Consider the following 26,649-nt stretch of genomic DNA (forward strand, 5'->3'; position numbering starts at 1 on the left):
GTGTAACCAGCACCCAACCCTAACCTGCAATGACCACCCAAATTTCAACTCAAACCCACTCAACCTGTGGTCAACCCACAGGTCACAGTGGGTTGTGGGTCAAAGTGAGTTTCAGATTAACCCACACATCACTAATACCCTGGGGTCACTAGTGATGTGTGGGCTGACCCAAAACCCAAGGGTTGACCACCGGTTGGGCAGGTTCAGGTTGGAATTTAGGTGCTCATTGCGGGTTATGGTTGGGTGCGGGTGAGACTTGGGAAGTACACTCCTCTACTATTCCCAAAGATTCCCTGTCTTGGAACCAGAGGCATGCACAAAGTATCATACAAAGCGAAAAGACTTGGGTACAGGTTGGGCATGGGTCCTAGCATGGCAACATTTTGCAGGTTAGGGTCAGGAGAGGGTAAAGGTTTTTCAGATAAGAGTTGGGTGCGGGTTGGGTTTTTCCTAACCTGCACATCACTACTTGTCACACTTCTAAGGGTCACATGTAGGGACATTTTATTAGATATTTGCAACCCCCCCTTCTCAAAACAAAATTCCCCAGATACTATAATAACCTGCCCTGTCACCTCTGTTGAAATGAAGTGACATGAAACAAAAGCACCACCCAGGATTTTTTTATACTCTATTTTTTTTAGCCTCAAACAAGTGTTGACCTTAAACAGCATGAAATAATGGGAAGGGAAATAGATGGCAATACTGCTTGCATAATAAGAAGTCATATGAATGTTAACTGTAATGACTTGTGTGGAGATTTATCACTTGTACTACACTGTGGTCTCTAGGGATTACATTTCGTTGAAACAAGTTATAGTGCCAAAGTTAAGTAACACAAAACCATGGATTTTGTTTTGTCATTTATGTAAAAAAAGAAATTGATGTCTACTAAAGCAAACGACAATTTTGTTATTATGTAGCTATACACACAAAGCAAGGATTAATTGGAGATTCCTGCCCGACTACAATAATGCTTGCCTCAACTGGTTTACAAATGGTCTACTAAACTCATTTTGGTGAGAAAAGAACAAAAAATGAAGCATTGTGTTTAAAAAGGATCATACTTTAACCAACTGCTGAAAGCAATAAGAGTTTTCAAGTTTTCAGTAGGAGGGTGGTTTACAGGTTTGTTATTTTGCAGCATTCGGAGTGGATTAACCTGTGCACAGAACCTAAGATATATAACAATTTCCTGCTCCAGTACATTTCCCCTGTCTCAACAAATGTAATATTTCATCTTTACACAATCAAAGTGTAATCATAGCCTGTGCTTTAAAATGATGACCCTATTGCTCGCGTATCCTCCAAATGCTATTTACTGTATGTTATTTGGCTTCCCCTTTCTTTATGTGTCAGCAGATGCTTATTTCGGCCAGTTTCCTTTAACAGCTGTTTGCTATTTATTGGTATTTGAAAGTGGTTTTGGACATTCTCAACAATGCGTGAAATAAAATCGTATTTTATTACCTGTGGCAACCAGACTAACCAGTAAATGTTCAAGGTTGCCAGCTACAGCAGACAGTTTCGCACATTCCGAAGCTTAAATCACGGCTCTCTGCCAGCTGAGATTTACTCAAATAATGAACATTAAGTATTCATGAGCGGTAATAAAAGCTACACATTACACCTCTCGTGTGCTCCCCTTCACTAGATATTTGTCAGCTGCATTCAGTTGAATAGTTTATATTGCTGCCACGTTGCACTACAGACATAGCATGGCAGTTTAGCAGAGCCATAGCACCTGCACCTACAAACACAGGCTGGAGCCTTAGCTGTTTATTGTAAAGGCAATTCAGTGGAAATAAAATGGAATTCTGTTTTGCCAAGGCTTTCTATGGTCCAAAAAGCCAGCTGTGCAGAAGGGGTTGTGCAGAGTTAGCATTTCACACTGTGCTATGTGCAAATTCAGTCAATGTGATATATAAATAATATTGGCCTTCTGTTTGCAGTATATAATTACTATTTTAGGTTGCCTGGACAGTTAACTGGGGATTTTCAGATAGGGGTTACTTCTTTAATGTAGAAACACACTTAAGTTAATTTCAAAAAATTTAATAAAATTGTTTGTATTTATGCTGGCTTATTATTATTATTAAATGCAAGGTACTGTCTTCAAAAATGAGAAAAAAGTTTCAACACGAAACTTTAGAATTTTCATTGCTGAGAGCATACTGGTAGTGACTTCAGCAGCAGAAGAATTATATTGGCGCATACTGTATACAACATGTTTTAAGTCACAAAGTACTTGCTGAAGTTTAAGAAAGGGCTTTGTGGCCCAAGCAGGTTTATGACAGGTTGCCATAATGTAGAAGCATAACTAAATAGTAGGAATCTCATCCTAAGTTTGTGTTTTATTCCTACAAACTCATTTATTTGTAATGTGTCATAGTCCTTAGACATACAGATAGCCAGCTTGAGTTCTACCTGTATGGAGGTTTGAGTCTGCATCAGACTCCTATATGTACTATATATTACACAAGCCACACCTATCCTTTCAAATGTATCCTTGTAAGCAGTCATCTGTTATAATCTGTTATAATAAAATAATGTTTAGTGACGTAACTTGTATAATGTTACATCATTAAACATCGGATAATGTACCCCACTTGGTCTTTGGGCTCAAGCCTTTATATGATCACAGAACAACTAGGTCCTTATATTTTACATTATTCTCTATTTATACTATGATCTGTGCTACATTTTAAAACAGAGACAGTATTATTAATAATATAGTTGGTATTTTCTGGTATGTGCTTAAAATGTAGCAATAATATAAAATGCCAATACCAGAATAATTGTATACAGTAGAACCCCCATTTGTATGTGGTGTAAAATCCAGGAAAATGTAAAATCAGGGAATGTATTATGCATAATATATAGGTTGGACCACCAAACAACAATGTAAAATGAGGGAAAACTTAAAATCAGAGGATTTAAAATTGGGGTTCTACTGTAATACCTTTGTGGACATGATAGGATAGGTTTAGAGATGGTTTTTCACACCAGCGAATGAACTGATCTTCTGATATCAAAAGTGATCAGGTACCTTAGTGCACATACGTTCATTGCATAGAGAGGTTGCACAATGCAACTTGTGAACCCACGTACCTGATCTGTCATAAACCTTATAGACACACTGCAGGGTAGATAGAAACCCTTGTTGTGGTTAGCTCTATGATTATTCTCCTCATTTGTTTACAGTTGGAACAGTGTATGCTGAAAAGCATTATAAAGGTCACAAGCAATTGTATGGCCATTGTGAGAGATAATTATGGAAGTGGAAATAAAAATGTTCATTCACCACATGATTGGAAGCTATACGAAACCTCAGCAAGCCTTACAAATGGCCATATAAGCTACAAAACATTTTTTTTATAGTAAGCAGGACAAGTGCTTTACAAGTTCCAGACGCATCAATATCACAAGCGATTGCATCTCTTCACAGTAAAAGGAAACACATTTCAAATAAATTCGACCTTGAAGCTTAGAGCAGTGAACTGGAAGTTCAAACCACGGCCGAGCTGAACTGAATTGTGTATTATTTGCTAGGTCAGAGCTTCAGGATTTGTCTGGAAGTGAAAGAAACCAGTAACATAAAAATATATATCTTAAAAAGAAAAAAAACAACTTTTACTTTATTCGCTATGCTGTCAAAAACAAATATGGTGATGTGACAATATGCCCTGAAGATGGAGCTGTTGCATATGAAATCTCATTTTCAGAAAACATTTAAGACTTTTCTGTGCGAACTAGTATGTATATGCAATCAATTGTTCACTATTTGGCCATTAGTTATTGCAGAAAAACAAAGGAGCAAGTGAATTTAAAAGGAAAATAATTGTTATCCTCACTCCATTTAGTATTTGGTAGACTTTTACATTTTACATCTAACAATAAACAATAATACTATAGTCCTGCAGCGGGTCGGGTTGCGGGTCTCATCTAAATTTCTTATCTTATGTAATATTGTCTATATTTTACAAAACGTGTTTCTGTCCCACCCACTTTTGATGACGTCACTTCCAGTTTGCAGCACCATCCCTTCCTGCTTGATGGTGGTTGGCAAGTTGCGGGTCGGGTTTGGATAAGGCAGTTACGGATCTGGGTCGGGTAGCGGATCAAAGTGGGTAAATATGAAGGTTGCAGTTCAGGTCGCGGGCTGCAGGTTGGGGTCGGGTCCGGGTCCTAGAAATTGGTACCGCGCAGGACTCCTTTGGAGACATGGCATAAATCAGTAAACATGTCCAGTGCATACCTAATGACATGAAATGGCTTATTTAAAGAGGATGTAAAGGCAAAAAAATTAAATCCCATTTTTACTTTCTTTAATGAAAAGAAATCTATCTCCAATATACTTTAATTAAAAAATGTGTGCAGTTTTTATAATAAACCGGACTGTATGCAGTGAGATTCTCCCTTCATTTACTTGATCTGACTGCTGAGGATAGGAAACTTCAGACAGTCCCTAACTGCTCTGCAGGGAAATGCTCATACTTTCAAATGGAAGGGGGGAGCCCCCCCCACCTTACTTCCCTGACCTCGAGCAGCTGTGTTTGTTTCCCTATAAAGCAGCCGGAGACTGTGTAGAGATTTGTATCCATAGACCCAGTGCAGTGTATATTCTGATTATTAATCAGTCTTGCTATTTCAGCTTCTATGGCAGATATTATTTGACTTGTGCTGTTTTGATAATTTGATCCCTAAGCTGAACCTCCCAACAGATGCCCAGACCTTACTGAGCATGTGCATGGTCTTGGTCTTGCAAAGATGTTTAGCAAACTTACAAGATGACAGCCCCCTGCAGCCAACTTTGAAAACATAAATCATTTGTTTAATTGGGCTTATGATGCAGTAAGTTCATGTTTATGTTTAGTATACAAAATACGGCATTTGTAGCATTATTCTTTTTGACTTTAGTTCCCCTTTAATATATGAATACAGTAAAAAAGCATTTAGAAGTTACACTGTGGCCTGCAATGGAAGAAGGGGGTACAGCAGATTCAGTGCCCCACAGCAGCCGACCAATTCCATTCTTTTTCATAACTAGTTTTATAAAAGATTAATTTTACTACTTATAGAGAAATAATGGGCACTGCAAACTACAGATATGGGTGGGACAAACTTTTCTAAGGTAACTCATACCACATGTCATATCATACAGTTCAACAGAAAAGGGTGTTAATGATTGATTTAAATGAAATGACATCTGAGCAACATGATTGGTCTGCAGAGCCATACAATAGGAGTAGGCCTCAGTAGCTGTTGGGAGGTGAACACAGTACAGGTATGGGATCTGTTATCATACCTCCCAACATTTTGGAAATAAAAAGAGGGATAAAAAAGTTGCTGTGTGTAGAGTGTCAATTTTTTTTGACCACGCCCGTTTTTATGGCCACATGTCCTGATTACCATGTTCATTTTATACAATTGTGCAGGTTATAAAAGTTTGAACATATTTTTGTATTTGTTTTCAGTTATTACAGTTTTGAAGGTGAATTGCTGTTCTTAGCGTGTCTAATGTTTTTGTCCCTCTTTTTATTTCCAACATGTTGGGAGGCATGGTGTTGCTCCCCAACACTTTTTACATTTGAATGTGGCTCATTGGTAAAATAGGTTGGGGACATCTGGGTTAGACCATAGTATAGGATCAGATTTGTCATGAGGTGTCATGTAATCAATAGTACTCTATTCCCCATATGTAATAAATGGTGCAAAGTTTTCCCAGGTTCACTAACCCATAACAACCAATGAGATGTTTGCCTTTAAGAAGGTAATAAGTAAATGCTACCTACAGATTTGTGGCTATAGGTGGTGAGAACTATAGCAAACATTGCATATTATACTACATAACCACTATGGAGATTATGGAATAAGAGGTGTCATTTATTTTACCCATGGCAGCCTGATGTTTGCTGTCATTGTTCTCCTTGCAGCTGCCTGAAAAAATCGAATCCCTAAATGGGTTACTGCCTAGGTGCAAATGTTCCCAATGTTTATGTTTAAGTGAGTCCCACTAAATTTACCCAGGTGCAGTAACCTATAGGTTACTTCATCCAATTTCTATATATATCTAGTAGACATTTTTGTAACAATATGAGTGCAACACACCTTTTTAATGTTTTAAATGAAAGATTTGTGTCCTGGTAATGTATGGCACCAAAGTGGTTAACAAAGGGTTCCAGGGACTTTAAGGAGGTGCTAGGCAGCAAGAGGGAACTCTGGGCATACCTACGTGGAGGTGAGGGATTGTTTATGGACACTAATAGGAGGGCTGATATAAGAAGGGAGATCACTTACTCTCCTCCTCTTTCAGCATCACAGATACCTGAGGGCAGATTCCCTAAAGGGCGAAGTGACTAAAGCTGGCGGAAAATCGCCAGCGTGACGTCATTTCGGAACTTCGCTGAACGGGCGCAGACGTCACTTCCCTAGCAGAGGAGATAGACGCTAGCATTGCTTCACACTCTAACGCCAGGAGTATTTTCGCTCTGGCGAATGGACGTAACTCCGCAAATTCAGTAAGATTACTGAACGTTACCTCATTTGCCAGACTTGCCTTCGCCAGCTCAGACCAGGCAAAGTGCAATGGAGGTCATAGAACTTCCTCAATTTTTAGTGCAAAATTCCCAAAAAACGCTGGCGTCTTTTCCTTTTTTCAGAGTGATAGCCTGCAAAGGTCCATAATATTTTTTCTGGGTAACCAGGTTCCCCCTCCATTTTCTAACATATGGAACATACAGTGGGCTCAGTGGGCATTATAACAACTATATTTTATCTATTAATGTTATCTGGACTTGTGTATTTGCTGCAACATATGGCACTTTCCTAGCGAATATATGCCTGGCGAAATGTTGCGATGGCTGTGAAGCCGTCGCTGGCGAACTTTCGCCGGTTAGGGAGTTTGCCCCCTGGAGAGCTGTGCAGGCTTGGCAGTGTGTCTGGTCTCCCATAATGGTGTCAGATTATCCCAGGTGTGGTCCCTAGTGCGATCACACCCCCAGCAGTTCCACCACTGTCTGTGATCAAATTGGACAAATAGCCAATGACTGCACATGATGATTTGATAGACAGTAATTCAGCCCATTTGTGTCCACTCAACATTACTAAGGAGATCCAGCCATTTACATTTTTCAATACATGTCATGACTGTCACTTGCTTGCACGCATTGGCCCCTAGAAAGGATTTTTTATCACTTCAGTTGCTTTAGTTTAATCAGATGTGCAAAGCAAACAATGAAAAGTTTGTCCCATTCTAGCAATTGCAATTAAATCATCAGCATTCTTATCTGACAATTCTCTATGGTATTTTTTTTCCTCTACCTAATTTTTCCAGTAAAACAATTCATAAATATTTAACTTTAAATAAAGTTATTTGGGATGATGGCAACTATTAACCTTTAACATTATAGGAACGATGGTAATTTTCACTCTACTGTTCCAACATAAACACACTAATCTGCTTCTTTTTAGCGGCTCCAGTCAATTTATTTGCTACCGGCTGTTCTCGAGGTCAGGCTCCCACTCTGGAGTAATCACAGTATTTGGAGAAAGGAAAAAAAAAAATATTTCAGAACAGAGTCATAAAAGTCTCAGGGATGCAGACAAAATGCAAACATGAAATGGCATGGGTTATCAAGTTCTGATAGACCTGTATCATTCTTTGTAATGGATGTCCGGTATCAGAGAGATGACAAAATTACTTTCTCTTGCAAGTCTAACAGATTCTATCAGAGATGAACATCTAACCTATCTCTTGTAAGTATTGATTCAGGAAAGACAGGATTGCTAGATAAGTTTTTAGTTAGAACTTCTTGCAGCCATGTACCTAGATTCAGTATATATTTTATTCCCTGTGAAATGAAAGGGTAGAACCAAATTATCATATAAAAATGACAGTAAAGGGAGCACACAGTAATTTGCATGCGGCCTTAAAGCATCTTCAGGACATTATTCGCTTTTACATGTAGAAAATGAAACATTTTAGGAATATCAAACAGAGCTATAGAAGTATGATATTTATTTATTTGTTTTGTTTACACCATTTTCCTTTACCTAATTTAAGTTTGGGCTTTTCTGTTTTAGATTTTTATTAAAGAAAAAGGTGACTTGGTTCACCCAGAAACATTTACTTAATTAATTTGCACTGACCAAAAAAATGCATTGACTCCTTGGAGAAAATGAATGTAATGACCCCTTCTTTCCCCAGAACACTCTCTTCTGTGTAATGGTTAGGCCGCAGCCAGTGGCACTGCATCTTTAAGAGTATGGCCAGCTTTATGATCCCCATAGACGCAAAGAGTTTTCTTCGGAGGAACGACCGATTTTAGTGCAATCCAGCGAATCCGTTAAATTATCGTGAGGTTTGTGGAATCGAACGATCGCACATATAACGATTTATCGTCCGACATCTGTCAGAAAATTGATCAGCCATTTCCCTTGAAATGGTCTTTTTAGTTGATGGACAAATCGTACATTTAAAAAATCATTTCAAGGTAAGGTTGGTCTAACCATAATGAAAATATCTTTTAAAAATCTATGGCCAGCTTAAAGGAAAACTATACCCCCCAAACAATGTAGGTCTCTATTAAAAGATACTGAGTAAAACAGCTCATGTGTAAAACCCTGCTTCATATAAATGAACCATTATCATAATAATATACTTTTTTACTAGTATGTGCCATTGGGTAATCATAAATAGAAAATTGCCATTTTAAAAAATAAGGGCCGCCCCCTGAGATCGTAAGATTCACTGTGCACACATACAAACCACATGTACGGTCACATGAGCCAATTAACAGACAGAGTTCTGCCTTTTGCTTCCTCACTTCTTCCTGTTACAGTTAGTGTTGTAGTATTTCTGGTCAGGTGATCTCTGAGGCAGCACAGATAGAGTCACGAAATGGTGGTTCAAGGCAAGAGATGTAAAATGGCAATATTTATGTAAATATATATTCCAGTTTGGTAAGATTCTTTAATATGTCATTCAATTTGATATAAACTGTTGCTTAAGTATTCATTTTGGGGGTATAGTTTTCCTTTAAGAGATAGGATTAGCCATAAACTGTATGACAAATCATAACATCAGATCTGAGATTTGTTGTGAAAACATGAACTCTAAAACCTCTTTGGGAAAACACCAGCCGTAAATCCTTGTTTCTTTTCCTTTTCGAAAGGGGGAAAAGCAGCTTAGAATTTTCATTCATCCGCAATAAGAAAAGTAGTTTGAATAAACTACTTATGTATCACTGTACAGCATAAGAAAAGTCTATGAGCATTGGCATAACTAGTAGACGCCGCCGCCACCCCCCCAGGTAGGAGAGTGCCTGGGAGGGAGGATTTCTTTACTATTTTCTTTTTTAACTATAGTCGAAGCAGACCCTGTGGTCCGGAGCCTCCCATCTATGACCATACTTACTAATACATACTATATACTAATTACATACTCTAGCAGATAATGTACAAGACCATGCTATCTCTATTGGTATCAAAAGGTACCTGTAATATCATCGTAATGGGCAGCAAAACCACATGAAATGTATTTAGATAAAAACAAAAGAATCTGCCAGGTATAATGTTTATGAATAAAATATAAATAGTATGATAATTGGAAACAATGTGCTGTTTTATAAAACAGCTGTATGAGACAAATGTTAAAGGGCAAGTCAATCCCAAAATACAAATTAGCCTAATAAAAAATATATACAAAGAATTCAGAAACCATAGAAACGTTGTAATGAATGCATATTGCAAAGTTGCTTAGATTTATGTTTTCTTTTATTTGACAAAACATGTTTTTGGGTGTTGACATTCCTTTAAGTAGCATATACAATTACACTGTATAATACAATAAATAACTATAGCTAGAGAAAGCCATGCTATAGTAAAAATTATTCATTCTCTAATATGTTTCCAATTGTCACTGGGCAAATCTGGGCTATGATTTTGGCCGTTATTATCTTTACTTTGCAAGCTATAGAGTGTAGAACAGATTCACATAGTGTTTATCAGGCACACAGGCACAAATCACACCAGGGACAAAGTGACAAATCAACATTGACCACACACTTGCAAAAGCGTAAGATGCACACGTGTAAGTATAGGGTATCTATAGTTATAGTAAGCCATAAATGACAAGTCTAGCAGCCACATCCTTATCTTTATGTACACAGGCTGTTCTGCAGTGAGAAAATGCCACACTAACTAAAAACATGAGAATCTATTAACCTGTTCATTGCTTTTCTAATGGTGGCTTAAGCTGTCCTGACAGCAGCTGCATAAATTATTTTATGCTTTAAGGTTATGGCATCTATAAATGGAATTTCTGACCTCTTGAGGGAGACTGATTAAAAAAATGGGAGTATCTGCTCTAATCTGCAATGCAGGGTTTTTATAACATGCAGGGCAAAGGAAAAGCTTTCCATGCACATCAAATATATACGAGTATCCTACTTTATGATATGAACATGCAGGAATACCAAAATCCCTACACATACTAGATGCATATGCTGTAAGCACTTTTATTGAGTTAATCATCCTTTCCCCCCCTAAGAACAGTATTTTTTTGTCCCAGTAGATGACTATGTGCAGTTCCATTTTAGGAGAAAAAAGAGCTGCGCCATACAACACAACATACAGGGAAGGGAATCACATGGAAGAGTTTATAGGTGTCTTTTTTCAACCAAAATTAACTCTAATTATGAAACTGCACTGGATTCCCCCTTTCCACAAGAGACTGGAAATATAACGTTTGAAGCAAGTAAGTCTTTGTAGTCCCATATGAGTTGAGGGAAACATGTTGAAAAATAGAGAATTTATGTAGTGGAGCTAAAACCAACATGGGCAAAGGGGAAGCTAACTGGTCTTCCTCCACTTTGGGAGTTTGCTAAAGTGATCAATGTCTGAAAATCAGAAAATTACAGTAAGGATAACGGCAAACATTTATCTGAACATTTATTTGTGCATTTTTATGGCTAGACTAGTTTAGCATTCATGGGCAGGTATCACCACAATGCCTAATAAGTAATACATCATGACAACACTGTCTGATCTCATGGCATGGGAAAGAGAATCAAAGGCTTGTCCCAATGGCATGCTGAGTATTCCCTGCATATACTCATAGATATTAATAATGCTCCAAGCTATTTTACACCTTTAAATACTGCCAGCCAATTCCATATACACTTTTATTAGATTATAGTAGTCATGTAATTTCCAAGGATTATACTCAAAGATAGAGCTTTAGTAAACCTTTTAAGGGGGAAAAAAATAAAACATATTTCTTAATAGATTAAATTTTTAAGGGCCTAATATGAAAAATAAACATGCTGTTAAAGCACCAATTGCACCTTGACATTATACAGTTATTTATTAATCTGTTTTTTATTGGCCAGAGTCCAGAATTTCGACAAAAATACAGCAATTTACATTTATGTTTTTTTTTTGGGATTATTCCAGTTATGTGCTTTATCCAAGATTTGATCCTCTGCATTCACTGTTACTACTGTATTAAAGAACCACATGTATAGCCTGTATATCCAATTGCATTAAAGTGTGTAACATTAACTATTTCACCAAATCCAAATAAAAAGTATGATAATTGACACATTGCCCATAGTAGAAAAGCTGAATTAAGGGGCTGATTCACTAGGAACTAAAATCCTTCGACTTCGAATATCGAAGTCGAAGGATTTAGCGCAGATAGTATGATCGAACGATCGAAGGATTATTCCTTCGATCGAACGATTAAATCCTTGGAATCGAACAATTCGAAGGATTTAAATCCAACGATCGAAGGAATATCCTTCGATCAAAAAAAGTTAGCCAAGCCTATGGGGACCTTCCCCATAGGCTAACATTGACTTTGGTAGCTTTTAGATGGCGAACTAGGGGGTCGAAGTTTTTTTGAAAGAGACAGTACTTCGACTATCGAATGGTCGAATAGTCGAACAATTTTTACTTTGAATCCTTCGATTCGAATTCGAAGGTCGAAGTAGCCCATTCGATGGTCGAAGTAGCCCAAAAAATACTTCGAAATTCGTAGTTTTTTTACTTTGAATCCTTCACTCGAAGTTAGTGAATCGGCCCCTAAGTGTCTTTTTTAGTAACACTCAATTGTGTTACCTTAGTGTCTGCCACAAACTGCAACTCCCCCAAGTACTAAATAGGTTTCTACTGATTAATCATTGGACAACAATGAAGGCATTGATTTAGACTGTTCAAATTTTACATTTCTTGTAGTCTAAGAATTTAGAATCTGTAGGGCCAGGAATAAAAAGGTAGAATGATGGGTCTTCAAAGACAGATGCAGTAATTGAGGCAATGAGAAAAATACTGAAAAATATACCTGTAAGATATATTACATAGCATTGTCTCCATTTGAGCTATTCTTCAAAGGAAACTATTAAAATTACTGGACACCATTCTGAACTTGTAAGTATTACAAATATCAATCCTTCCTGCCGCAATTTATGAGGTCCATGAGCATATTATATGGATTGAAATATAGTTTAGTGCCATAAATAAATGCATTTAAAGGAGAAGGAAAGGTTAAAACTAAGTAAGCCTTATCAGAAAGGTCCATCTAAATATACCAGTAAACCCCCAAAGTAATGCTGCTCTGAGTCCCCTGTCAAAAGAAACACTGCATTTCTTTCCTTCTATTGTGTACTCATGGGCTTCTGTATCAGACTTCCTGCCTTCAGCTTAAACCTCATTGCCCTGGGCAAGAGCATGCTCAGTTTGCTCCTCTCCGCCCACCCCTCCCTTCTCTACTGTAATCTGAGCCCAGAGCAGGGAGAGACTAAGGCAGGAAGTGATGTCACACCACATTAATACTGCAGCTCCTATCCTAAACAAACAGAGAGTTTCTAGAGCTTTTTACTCAGGTATGGTAAAACATTCTACAGAATAAATATAGCATTCTAGCTTGCACTATTGCAGCTAATCTATTGGCAATAAAATGCCTCCGTACCTTTCCTTCTCCTTTAAGGTATACCACTTACACCTTTGATTCAGAATTCCATGTTTAGCCTGGCAAATGGTGCTTGACAGATATGATAACTGAAAAGTGCAGAGAAAATTAGCAAATGCTATTTTCTGCCTTATATAGTTCTGGTCTTATTCTAGGAAATGTATGACTTTTTCAATAAAGTCAGTGTAGGCAGAAAGATCGTAGCTAAGCTACTGGCATTTATACATTAGAGCTCATGATATATGTTGGGCGCGTGCTGTTTTTCATTGATATTATCTCACAGTGCTTGTGACCTATACAGCCGAGTATGTAGATCAGCCAGAGGTGAGTGCAACAAGCAGTCATTTCTACATTTAGATATTACTGAATATAATTCACGCGAAGGGGCATATTATTATGTGGCATAAACATCGGTAAAATAATACACCACACATCATCAGGTTTCACTGTGTAAAAAACAGCGTAAAAAACGGTGTACATTCTTTTTTACACATTTTGTGTTCCGTCACTCCTGCCGGAAGCAATCTAAAATAAGAACAGCAAATCTGGCGTTTTTCATGGCGTAAAATAAAACACACCTTGATAAATTCGCCATTTATTTTACATTTTACACAGTTTGTTTAGTTGATTTTTGTTTTACACATCATAATAAATATGCCTCTAAAGATACGCTGCTGAATGGATTAAAACATTTCCAACACCAAAACCTTAGGTTTTCCAGCCAAACATAACATTGAATATAAATTCTTTTGGTGCTTATTCAGATCAATTACCATTTCTAATGTACATAATTTTGGATTGGCTAGCTAAAAATTGCGAAGGCTCATTAAGGGCTGGTATATTCAGTGTATAACTGGATAGGCGACACTTTTTTTCCATGCTATGTATTGATTGCACTCACAGGCTATTATGGTTTTAGGGTCAATGTCAGAATGATGTTGCATTGAGGAAGCCTCAGTATAATCATTTAGGGAAGTCCCTGCATTTAGGAAAATTTAAAGTCCATAATAATCTAAAGTTGAACTGTGTGTACAGGTAAACCCGTTATCCAGAAAGCTCAGAATTAAGGTAAGGCTGTTTCTAATAGATTCCATTTTTTTTTCTTTTTTTTTCTCTGTAATAATAAAACAGTAACTGGTACTTGATCCTAACTAAGCAAAACAAACCTATCGGTTTTATTTAATGTTTAAATTAATTTCTAGTATAAGTAGGGTATGAAGATCCAAATAACAGAAAGATCTGTTATCCGAAAAACCCAGGTATTCTGAATAACAGGTCTCATACCTATAGTATAGTAATATATCTATGGTGGCATAATTTTATGGAACATATGGAAATACAGTAGGTTAAGAGAAAGCATGGCGCTCTCCCTGCTTTGGTGAGCTGTGTTATCCAGTATTACAGTAAATATAGACAGAGGGTGATTTTTGTGCTTGGGGAGTGCTTGTTTTGATTTTACCTCTCTGCTTATGTCCTGTAAACACAGGGCATGTCACACAGGAAAGAGCAATTAGTGCGTTGTACTGTGTTAAGTCTATTATAGCTAACTAGAAATGAGCAAAAATTTTCACCTAGTTTCACCGCAAAAATGACACACAAAGGGGGGAATTTACTAAAGGGTGAAGTGGCTAACGATAGCCAGTGTGACGTCATTTTGGCACTTTGCCGTTTTACTAACGGGTGCTGGCGTAAATTCGCTAGCGAAGTAGACATACCCTAGCGCTAACGCCAGGCGAAGTTGCGCTCTGGCGAAGGGACGTAACTACGCCAATTCACTAATTTGCAGATTTTACTGAACGTTACCTCTTGCTCCAGACTTGACTTCACCAGCATTTTTCAGGGTGATAGGCTGAAAAAGATCGAAATTTTTTTTTGGGGTACCCTCCTTCCCCCCTACATTTCCGAACATATGGCACCTAAACTATAAAGTGGGCACATGTGTAGAGCAATATAAGACCTCTATTTTATTTAATGAATGTTTTCTAGGGTTGTGCATACCTCCCAACTGTCCCTTTTTCGGGGGGAGTCCCTCTTTTGACCGCTCAACCTGCAGTCCCTCATTTGTACTGGAAAGTCCCTATTTTCTCTGCACTGAACAGCCAGAAAAAGAAAAGAAAACAGGTGCAAATAAGATACTTTGTAACAATTGTGAGACACAAAAAAACAGTTTAGATAAGGAGAAATATTTTCAAACTTTCATAACCTACCAAATTTTGTAAAATGAACATGGTAATTAGGGGGTGTGGCCATAGAAAGGGGTGTGTCCAAAAAATTTTTGTCCCTCTTTTTACTTCCAAAATGTTGGGATGTATGCTTATGTAGTGTAATGTAGTTTATGCTGCATATACGTCCATTGTACTTTAACTTGGCACCATATGCAAATTAGACATCGGTAGCGTAACTTCGCTTTGCTTGATGAATTAACAGTAGCGCAACTTCGCTACATTTCGCCTCCTTGGGCGCAACTTTGGATTTTAGTGAATTTGAGCAGCCCTGACAAAACTATGCCTGGTGAAATGTGGCAAAGTGCGGCGAAGCCGTTGCTAGCGCATTTTCGCGCTTAGTGACTTTGCCCCATAGACTCCAATAGGTGAAAAAACATAGACTTCAATGAAATTTGTTGCTGTTTCGCAAATGTTTGGTAAATTGAAACAGGTCACATTCGCCAATCAACTCTCTAGAAATGAATATCTGTGGCAGGTAGGTGAATACAAGAAGCTATTCTAGTTTCTATAATGAGCCTCTGTTAGTACCCCAGTAATAAATAAACAAAATGCCAAAACATTTATTTGTCTCTCACTAGTGGCAAGATGGTTACTGTATATACCTCGAGTATAAGCCGACCCGAGTATAAGCCGAGGTACCTAATTTTATCTACGAAAACTGGGAAAACTTATTGACTCTAGTATAAGCCTAGACACAACTACAGCCCTGTCTCCCAGCAGCGCACATTCTGCCAAAGCGACCCCCCCAGAGATCAACCGGACTTCTTTGCAAAGTTGATGGTGACAGAGAATTGCCAAACGGATTACTGTGTGCATTGTCCCACTGTCCCACTGCCATGTGCAGAGGGTGCTGTGTGATATTGCCATCACTGTTAATCTTTCGTATAACCAACAGTGGGCACTGTGTGATATTGCAGTCACTGTTAATCTTTCGTATAACCAACAGAGGGCGCTGTGTGATATTGCAGTCACTGTTAATCTTTCATATAACCAACAGATGGCACTGTGTGATATTGCAGTCACTGTTATTCTTTCAAATAACCAACAGAGGGTGCTGTGGGATATTGCAGTCTCTCCCCAAGTGAACTGTTGGTATAGGAATGATTAAAAGTGACTGCAATCTCAGCTACTGACTCGAGTATAAGCCGAGGTAGACTTTTTCAGCACATTTTGGATGCTGAAAAACTCGGCTTATACTCGAGTATATAGTATGTGTAGTGCTTATTTTTATACTCCAGGCACATTAAAACACAGTTTTTAATGAATGGGGGGGGGGTTGGATTTGACACTGCATTTTTTCAGGATGCCCCCCCTTTTCTGCTGTCCCATGTACCCTCTCATTTTTCTTATTTTACCCTTTTACTAGTTTCACATTGGTAGTTGCTGTTACTGTATTTCTTTCTTAAGTATTAATTTGTCTCTCTCTTTTTATAATCTGTTATACTCTTTTTAAAGTGCAAGTCCCAGTCCGGCCACTAGGAGATTAACTAGGCTGCCGGAAGTTATAAATTTCTTCCACTAGCCTAGCCAATCTTCTTGAGGCTATCCTGGGACTTGAGGGGAAGTAAAGCTGTTTCTTTAGTTTTTTTTTCCTTCTCTTGATACTTTATCATCAACAAGGTTTGGGAAGGCTTAGCCTTCCCTAGCCGTAATGAAAATCCACCCATGCAAGTAAACATTAAAAAAATAGCATTTTGGGCAAGACAAATTATGACTTGAATTGGCAACAGTCACAGAAACAAAGTGAAAAAATGTGTATAGTTCTTATTTCTAATAATATATGAACATGTAGCTATAACAGGAGTCCTTTAAATCGAAAATATTACCATGGTCCTTTAGTAACCTTTGTAACTGACTTCTGTACACTTGAATGCACTTGGCTACTGTAGTCTGGAGCTGAAGAATGTGTTAGTAATTCGGTCACACACTTTCTCTGCAGAGATCTTCCCCTGTTTTCACAGTGCCCTGATAAGATCACATTTACAGCTTTGGACACAGTTCCTTATGGACATTTGTACACATTAGAAAACCATGGACAGAGAACAGTCGATGGGCTGCGGAATTAAGTGGCAGGTGTTGCTGCTCGTCAGGATTTAGCCGCGTTGGCAAAGCTCGTTTGAGAAAGCACACAGTGCCTGGCTTTATCTAGTCTGGCTGTAATCAAAGCTATTAATCATATAGCCTGAAATTCACAAATTCCAGCAACTTTTTAACACTGAGCCCATTTATCTTTGGGAAAGGGAAAAATACAGTTGCATGTGGAAAGGCATGTTACTGATCCTAAAGACATTTGCTTTAACTGTGTACTGTAGAAGTAATACTGCCCCCCTCCCCCAATTATAGAGCACATACTGTTTATCTATAGAGTGGCAACGTGCCTTAATGTTATATAATTGATTTCCAGCTCTTCCAAAACCCTTTATTTTAAGCCATCTCGGCAGACTAAAATGAGATAAAATCTTTACTGCCATTAAGTAATTAGTACTTACTAGTTTATCTTCTTTTGATTTATTCTTTTGTTCCTCAATTTTTCCCTTGTAGTAAGTAAACACTTCAGTAAACTCACATTTGGCCAGGTCAGTAATCACCATCTTTTCTGCCAGTGTCATCTCCTTAAAAGATATCATGCAAAATATTAAAATACACATCTATACACAATATTACATGAATGCAGTGCATTGCAAGGTAAACTATCATTATTTAACTGGTCAACATAAACATGTATCATTTCAGCGCTTTTTTTAAAGGATAAGTAAACGTTTAAAATAAGTGAATGTAAAATTGATGAGGGTACTATTCTATGCACTTTTGTCATTTACATTCATTATTTATTTTGTTTTTATTCCAAGATATTAAAGGAACAGTAACATCCATCAAAAAATTAAAGTGTTTTAAAGTAAAACAAATATAATACATAGTTTCCCTGCACTGGTAAAACTGGCGTGTTTGCTTCAGAAACACTAATATTGTTTATATTGTGTAGCAATGGGGCATCCATTCAAAGGAGAATGGGCTCAGGTTACACAGCAGATAGCAGATAAGCTCTGTAAAACATAATGGTGTTATCTGTTATCCACTATTTAACCTGTGCCATATAGCCTTTTTTCAATTTCCGCCATTGCTACACATCAGCTTGTTTATATGGACTATAGTAGTAGTATTTCTGAAACAAACATAGCCGTTTTATAAGTGCAGGGCAACGGTACATGATATTTTCATTACTTTAAAACACTTTAATTTTTTGGTGTTACTGTTCCTTTAAGGGATATATGTAATGTTAATATGAATGGAATTTTGTTATAACAGTGCCACCTACTGGTCATTTTCCCATCAGTATGACCACCAAGTAGTCAAGGAAGTTGTCGGGAGAAATAAAGAAGCTGCTCTTATGTTCTTCTGCTTAGGATAGATTTGAGAAAGATTACAATATTTTTCCTAAGCAGAAGAACATTAGAGCAGTCTCTTCCTTGACTACTTTGTGGTCAGAATGGTTGAAAAATGACCAGCAGGTGGCACTGTTGTAACAAAATTCATTCATATTAACAGTACATGTATCCTTTAATATCTTGGAATAAAAACAAAATAAATAATGAATGTATACTGCGAGTGCCTAGAATAGCACCCTCATCAAATTTACATTCAATTATTTTAAAGGTTTACTTATTCTTTAAGCAGACTGAAATAGAATACATGATCAAAGGCATTTTATATACAACCTGGGTGCATCCAGCAGATATGAAGAAGCAAAGGACTGAATGCCCCGCATGTTGCCTTCTGGTCCTTAATTCTCAAAGGCCAAATACCACTCAGCCTGGCACCACTTGTAATATTACTCAATAAAGTATCATTTATGTTGCACACCATATTAATGGACCTCAGTGCAAGAATGTTCAAGCACATGTTCTTACAGTGTGTTTTTCCTTAATTAATATTACATGTAGCAACATATGGACAGACACGATTTCGACCACCAGTGTTTTCTGCATGTACGTATGTCTATGCCATAGGCTTAAAAAGTAATGGTAATATTAATGTTTTTACATTTGTACTATACTAACAACTAACTACTGATGAGCTACAAGACATTTACTAAGCTTCGGGGTGGCTTATTTGCAGTCTTAATAGATCATGATGGTGTCTGTTATATACATTAAACTCTATTTCAAAGGGCATGTAAAGGCAAAATAATAAAATCCCATTTTTACTTTCTTTAATGAAAAAGAAACCTATCTCCAATATACTTTAATTTAAAAATGTGCACCGTTTTTATAAGAAACCTGACTGTATGCAGTGAAATTCTCCCTTCATTTACTGCTGTGGATAGGAATTGTCAGATGGTCCCTAACTGCTTTGCAGGGAAACAATCATATTTATGAACAGCAGGGGGATCCCCCGCCTTACTTCCCAGCCATGCTTTGTCATCAATCAGCTTTGTTTGTTTCCCTGTTTTGATCATTTATGACGATCCCTAAGCAGCCCACACCACACTGAGCATGTGCGTAGTTTTGGTCTTGCAAAGATTTTAACAAAGTTACAAGATGGTGACCCCCTGTGACCAACTTTGAAAGCATAAATCATTTGATTGATTAACTTGTGGTGCAGTAAGTACATGTTTATGTTTAGTATACAAAATACAGCATATCTAGTCTTATTCTATTTTAGACTTTGCTTACCCTTTAAATGGGTCTTAAATGATTACCAAACTGACCACACTGTAAAAAAAAAAAGTAGACAGAATAAATAGTAACTTTTCTGTTGGAATAAACATTTAGCTCTGATATTAAGCACCATGGAGCCATTTCAGCCACTTAGGGTGATGACCACTTAACGCTACAGGACAAAAAACAAGAACAGACCCAACTGAGCAATCCTTTAAAGTTCTACTTAAGGACAGACATAATGGATAAAGATTTAATGCAGCCAACTTAGAACATCATTTGTAAATGATTGCACAATTCTCACAAACCTGATAATTGCTTCAAAAGGCATAACAGCAGAAAATGTGTTTGCAAAACAAAGTGGGGGTGAAGAACTGGACAGCCTATTGAGATAAGATGCATAAATCATCTTGTGCTTACAATTTCATGGTTTCTTAAGGAAAAAGTACATCTGGCAGGCAATTACAAATCTCTCAACTCTACAGCGTTTCTGTAGTTGCATTTGCTCTTGAAAATTGCGACACGCCATAGGCAACAATACTTATATACCAGGGCACTGTTTACATACCAGATCTTAAGACATCATAACAATTAACCCAGAAATCAGTTGTTTACTTAAAGGAAGATAGGGAAACAATTAGTGATGGAGAACTTACTGCCTATAATGTTACAATAAAATTAATTTGTGTCTTGTTTCCATTTAAATATCCCTGTATTATTTAAAATTATTGTTTTTCAGATATACAGTTTATTTATAATCACCAAAACTTTTAGAATTCCGCCAAGTTTGGCACACAAATCATTTTGCACAAGCAAATTCAAAAATGATTTTGGCTCTACAGTCAAAACTAGAAGTCAACTGGACGTGATGTGCTGCTTTCTGCCCAGCGAATTGATTGTTTCACTAATGAGCATTTGTTTCCACTGAAAGAGCAGACCCTTATGTAGATTCAGTCAATCATAAAACTACTGGTCACCAAAGTTAACTTCAAATGCACTCAAAATACTACTTGTGTCAGCTGTTCTTAACTCTTTTTTTTAACTTTTATTTATCCGTTGTTTCTTGGCTTTAGCATATGGTTAGTCACTAAATCTACAATAGGTACCTATCTCTAAGATTTACTCAATGTAATTTATGTTTAGGCTTAGCATATGGCACACGTTGCATTTTTACCACTGCACCACTATCAAGGAAAAGACAGTTAAACACCATTTACTGTAAATAACAATTGTTAGATATTTGCATTATATACATCAGCGATGTCCAACCACCACCCTCCAGCTGGAATTGTTGGTTCTGAACCAGGCCCAGACAAAACAGGTGCCAGCTTGTTGTTGATGGTCAGCTCAACTGAGCTCTTTGTATTCACAGCTGTAAAATTCACATGAATTGTTCTTGCTCCATCTAAAAATGAAAACCAATTACTTCATATTTAAAGTTCATTTAAAGGTGAATAACCCGTTTCCTTTACAATTTGTGGCATATTTTACAGCATTTGTCAGTGGGGTAACTAGAGTGAGTCAGGCCTCCCTGCAAAAAAAATCTTCAAAGGGGCCTGGCACACTCCAATCCCCATCCTCCCTCCCACTTCCTGCCATGACTCCGCCAACTCTCTGCCTAGACTCCGCCCACTCCCCTACCCCGTGCTGCCTAGTTCTCTGCTATCCCCGCCACAGGTAGGAGAGCATCTGGGCTCCCCTGTTACTGCAGAGTCTGCTCCCTCTATAGTTACACTACTGGCATTTGTCAGAAGCTAAGGCTTTTGTCTTTTGTATTGTATTTAAGAGACTGTTTTCCAATACTTTGTTTTATGCTATAGCAATTAAAATGAAAGATGCATTTTTTTCTTTTTTAAAGAACAGGCACTATATAAATGTATATGCAGCGTTCACAATACCCTTTGCAATGACCTGCTAGCAGCATCTGCCATGCAATGACAGGTAAATGATCCCAGATGCTTACTCTGTGGCAAACAGCCAGTAATTCCTTTGACCCACATAATTCAAAATGCATGCAGCAATAAATAATGTCTCTCTGTGCAAAAAGAAAGGGAATATTTTATAAGTCATCAATCCTTTTCATATATTCACAAAGCACATTTTCCTATAGGATATATGTCTCTAAATCCCCAGATAAAATAGGCTTTTTTTCCGATTGGGCCGGTTTAGCACACTTATTAGACATGATTTAAAAAAAGGGAAAAAAAAAAACAGCTAATTCAACAGAATGGATAAAAGTGTACTACTGCTTTAATTTTGGTTCAAGCTGAATGGGGTTTATCAGGAATCTCCGCAATCAAATCCCCCTTTATCAGAAAGGGAAGTACCTGTCTGCACAAGGTATTGAGGGATCCTCTGTTGTACTATGCTGAAAAAGGCTTCTACCAAACTAAGGGAGGAACTCCACGATGCGTTTGGTGCAGACACGTCGCCATGTGACAAAACGCATGCAATGTGTCGGTTGTTGTGAAGAAACAGGATGAAGGATAATCGAATGTAAGAACTACATTTATCCAACTGTCAGATGAAAACTGTGGTGTTTATACAAATGGCCTGTAGATGTCACTGTGTTCAGACATACTGTGCATTCCTTACAGCTTAAAAGGGAAAGTGAAAGTTACTGTTGTGTAATGGCTGCATGACACTCTGCTAATATAGCACTGTTATACTCTACTTATTCTCCACTACCCAAAACATAACAAAAACTCAGCATTTCGTTGCATAGCGACGTGTCGGCACCAAACGCATCGTGGAGTTCCTCCCTTAGGCAGTGCACAAAGTCTGGGTGGATTTTTGATAGCATATGCTGCAATGTGCAACACTAAGGGGGTTATTTACTAAACTTCAATTTTTTCTGGTTGAGGTATTTTGGGCAAAAATTTCAAGTTCTAGAGGGAAAAAAAGCTAAAATTTTTAGAGATGTACTATATCCGGAGGATGCAAAAAGTCTGAATCCCAAAATCCGCCATCTCAAACCTTTCCAAGGTCATGTAGAAGTCAATGGCAGATTTCCTTTTTACAATTTGAAAATATTGTGATCTGCGCTGGGTTTCGTCCATTAATTTGGGTTTAGGCCAATAACCCGAAAAAATTAAGTGATACTTTTTCCAAGTTATTTTATTGATAAATAAGATAAAATTGTGGATGGGAGTTGAGCTTGGTTTACTAAAAGTATGAGATAAATTGAGTTTTAGTAAATAAACCCCCTTTAAACTTGAAGAAGCCTGTGAAAAAAAAAATGCTTCATCAACTCACCTAGATGTCTTAAATGAATAAACTTATCTATTTGAAAGACCTGCACAGTGATAATGCTTTTGGTTGCATAGGCCTCTAGCAGGTTTAAGTTTTTCTCTAATCCCATGCCCACAATGCTAAAGGGCAAATTTACTTAAGGTCGAATATCGAGGGTTAATTAACCCTCGATATTCGACTGCCGAATTGAAATTCTTCAACTTCGAATATCGAACTCGAAGGATTTACCACAATTCGTTCGATCGAATGATCGAACGAAAAATAGTTTGTAAGAGTGATAATCGATTTTAATCCATCGATCGAACGATTTTTCTTCGATCAAAAAAAGATAGCAAAGCCTATGGGGACCTTCCCTATAGGCTAACATTGACTTCGGTAGGTTTTAGGTGGCGAACTAGGGGGTAGAAGTTTTTTTTTAAAGAGACAGTACTATTGAATGGTCAAATAGTCGAACGATTTTTAGTTCGAATCGTTCGATTCGAAGTCGAAGGTCGAAGTAGCCCATTCGATGGTCGAAGTAGCCAAAAAAAACATTCGAAATCCGAAGTTTTTTTTCCTCTATTCCTTCACTCGGGCTAAGTAAATGGGCCAGAAAAGAAATTACCCTAGCACACCCTGGCCTTCCCAATCAAATCGAATCCCAGATCAGTGAAGGAGGCGTTTGGCTACATCAAGATCCACATGAAAGGTAAGAAAACACTGGCACAGCATGGGTTGCTTCTAGCAGGGAAATCCCTTGCTCATTTATTGCGGATGCAACGTTTCGGGGCGTAACCCCTTTGTCAAGCATACAGGATGTTCAATGAGCAGAGTATTTAAAGGATTACAAATTAAGCTCTAATTGGCAAACATAATTACTTTGAATACTCAAAAAATTAACAAAAAATTAAAAAATTAAAAAGCGAAAAAAGATTAAAAAAAAACCATAATTCAGAGGTGAATAATATCAGCCAACGAAAAAATATTCCATCAAACGAAATAATTGTCCATGGTAGTGTAAATGTCCTTCAATAAAAATTGTGAAATATCCTTCAAAAAAAGTAAACTGTCCATGTGATAATACATAATTATTTCAAATTACCCCACTAGCATTTAAAAAAAATAATAAACTTGGCTTAATGGGCAAAAAATTTCAACATAATATTATGAAGTATCTTTCCAAGTAGATTAAAAGTATTCAAACAGTGTACAATTGTGTCAAAACAGTGTTAATCTCAAGTGCATATACAATGTGTCATTTTCCATAAATTACATAAAATTACTTTTCAGGGAGCACCAAGTAACAATAAATACTAAGATTACAATGCTAGTGCAAAATGTATAAAAATTACAATATAATAAAAATTTTTAATAAATTTTCAATCAACCACACAATTGGTATGTTAACTATAAAAAAGTTTAAATATTTACTTATTTGAAGATTAATAACAATTCACTTCTATCTTACCCTACATAAATGGAGAGAAGAGAACCTTTCCCTGAGGCATAGCTCGGCAGATAGCTTATCTAAAAGGGAAAAATAATTATAATTAATACACAATGCTTATAAAAAACAACTCATAATAAATTCGTCATTTAACCCTTTTGGATGGCGTGTTTGCAAAAACCAGATCCAATAACACTCTCTCTGGAGCAGTGTTTTCTTTAAATCCATGCCTGGTTTTGGACTAACTTTTTCTAATATTTGCCACCGTAGTTGGGAAAGTTGGTGGGCATGAGAATGGAAATGTTTAGCGAGTAAAGTTTCACCTTTAAATTTTTCTTTCTGTTCGTGGATCCCTGTGGTAACTGGTGGTGGACGGTAAGTGCGGATGGTAGATTTATGTTCGTTTAACCTTAATTTTATGGCCCTGCTTGTCCTATATACAGTAATCCACATGGACATTTTATGCTATAAATTACATCCTTGGTATCACACGTAAAAAAACCTTGTATTGCGTGTTTGGTACCTTGGTGTGGATGAATTACAAACGATCCAGGGGTAATAGCATTGCAGTGACCACAATTTCTACAAGGGTATGTTCCACACCTTTGGGTCCCCAAAAGTGTACACATTCCCTGCTTTCTCTTTGGTTTTTTCTTTATCAATTCGCCGATATTTCTGCCTCTCCTATATGAAAATAGGGGTGGTAAGCCAAACAGGTGCCCATATTTTTGATCTGTACTTAGGATATTCCAGTGTTTCAAAATGATATTCCTAAATTTTTTGGAATTTGTACCATACGAAGTTATAAAGGGAATTCTGTGTATTTTAGGCCTACCTTTTGGTTTTCTAACGAGGGCCTCTTCCCTAGGGATCAATTCCACCTCCCTTCTAGTATCCATAAGTGCAGCTTGGTCATAACCTTTTTCTGCAAAGCGTTGTACCAAAGTCAGGGAATCTGATTTAAATAATTCAGGTGTGGATGTGATCCGTTTTACCCGCATTAACTGGCTTTTTGGTAACCCTTTAAATACACCTGGTGGATGGTAACTAGTAGGTCTAAGCAAGTTGTTTCTATCAGTGGGTTTACTGTATAACGAAGTAGTCAGTACCCCATCCACCACCTGAATATTCACGTCCAAAAAATGTAATTTAGAGGGATCTGATTCGCAAGTAAATTTAATGGTAGGGTGGACACTGTTTAAGTGACAGACAAATTCCTTTAACGTCTCAGGAGGCCCTGTCCAAAAACGAACGTATCGTCCACATATCGCATGTATTCATAAATTAATTGGTTATATATAGGATGGGAGAAAATAAACGATTTTTCAAACTTATCCATAAATATGTTGGCATATGCGGGTGCCATGTTGGCACCCATGGCACAGCCTTGCAGTTGCAAAAAATATTCTTCATTATATGTAAAATAATTTTTGGACAAAACCAACTCAAGTAATTGACAAATGGATGTAACCCTATAATTAGGGAGGTTTAAATCAGACAAATAATCACGCATGCAATCAATGCCTTCAGAGTGGGGTATAGAAGTGAAAAGATCCTTGACGTCCAAGGAACATAACAGAAAATTATCAGATGGTAGATTCAAGCTATTTAGTCGTGTTAAAAATTCAGTGGTATCTGTAAGGCAAGGTTTTAGCGAAGGTAAAGCCTGTTGGAGGAACATATCAATGTAAATGGCCGGAGATTGCCATAGTGAGCCCACGTTTGAAACAATGGGTCTCCCGGGGGGATTGTCTAAACTTTTGTGTACTTTTGGCCAAAAGTACACATATGGTATTCTTGGTTGCTGTGTAAATAATAAGTGTGACACCTCATCTGTTATTAAAAAATTTCAACATAATATTATGAAGTATCTTTCCAAGTAGATTTAAAAGTATCCAAACAGTGTACAATTGTGTCAAAACAGTGTTAATCTCAAGTGCATATACAATGTGTCATTTTCCATAAATTACATAAAATTACTTTTCAGGGAGCACCAAGTAACAATAAATACTAAGATTACAATGCTAGTGCAAAATGTATAAAAATTACAATATAATAAAAATTTTTAAGAAATTTTCAATCAACCACACAATTGGTATGTTAACTATAAAAAAG

The 26,649-nt window shown here is 37.3% G+C and overlaps 1 long non-coding RNA gene across 7 annotated transcripts in view; it reads right to left on the reverse strand.

Annotated features, from left to right (window-relative positions):
• Window positions 1-3,980: 3,980 nt before the first annotated feature.
• LOC108713508 overlaps window positions 3,981-26,649 on the reverse strand; it is a 54,406-nt gene continuing 31,737 nt past the window's right edge. For 5 of the 7 annotated variants that reach the window (XR_005966964.1, XR_005966966.1, XR_005966963.1 and 2 more), the window contains 2 exons: window positions 17,765-17,810; window positions 3,981-4,214 (listed from right to left, as the gene is read on the reverse strand). This is a non-coding gene — a long non-coding RNA (uncharacterized LOC108713508). The remainder of the gene's footprint in view (window positions 4,215-17,764; window positions 17,811-26,649) is intronic. The other 2 variants (XR_005966965.1, XR_005966968.1) reach the window with 1 other exon arrangement.

Source organism: Xenopus laevis, chromosome 4L (genome assembly GCF_017654675.1).
Source record: "Xenopus laevis strain J_2021 chromosome 4L, Xenopus_laevis_v10.1, whole genome shotgun sequence".
In the NCBI taxonomy this organism is placed as follows: domain Eukaryota; kingdom Metazoa; phylum Chordata; class Amphibia; order Anura; family Pipidae; genus Xenopus; species Xenopus laevis.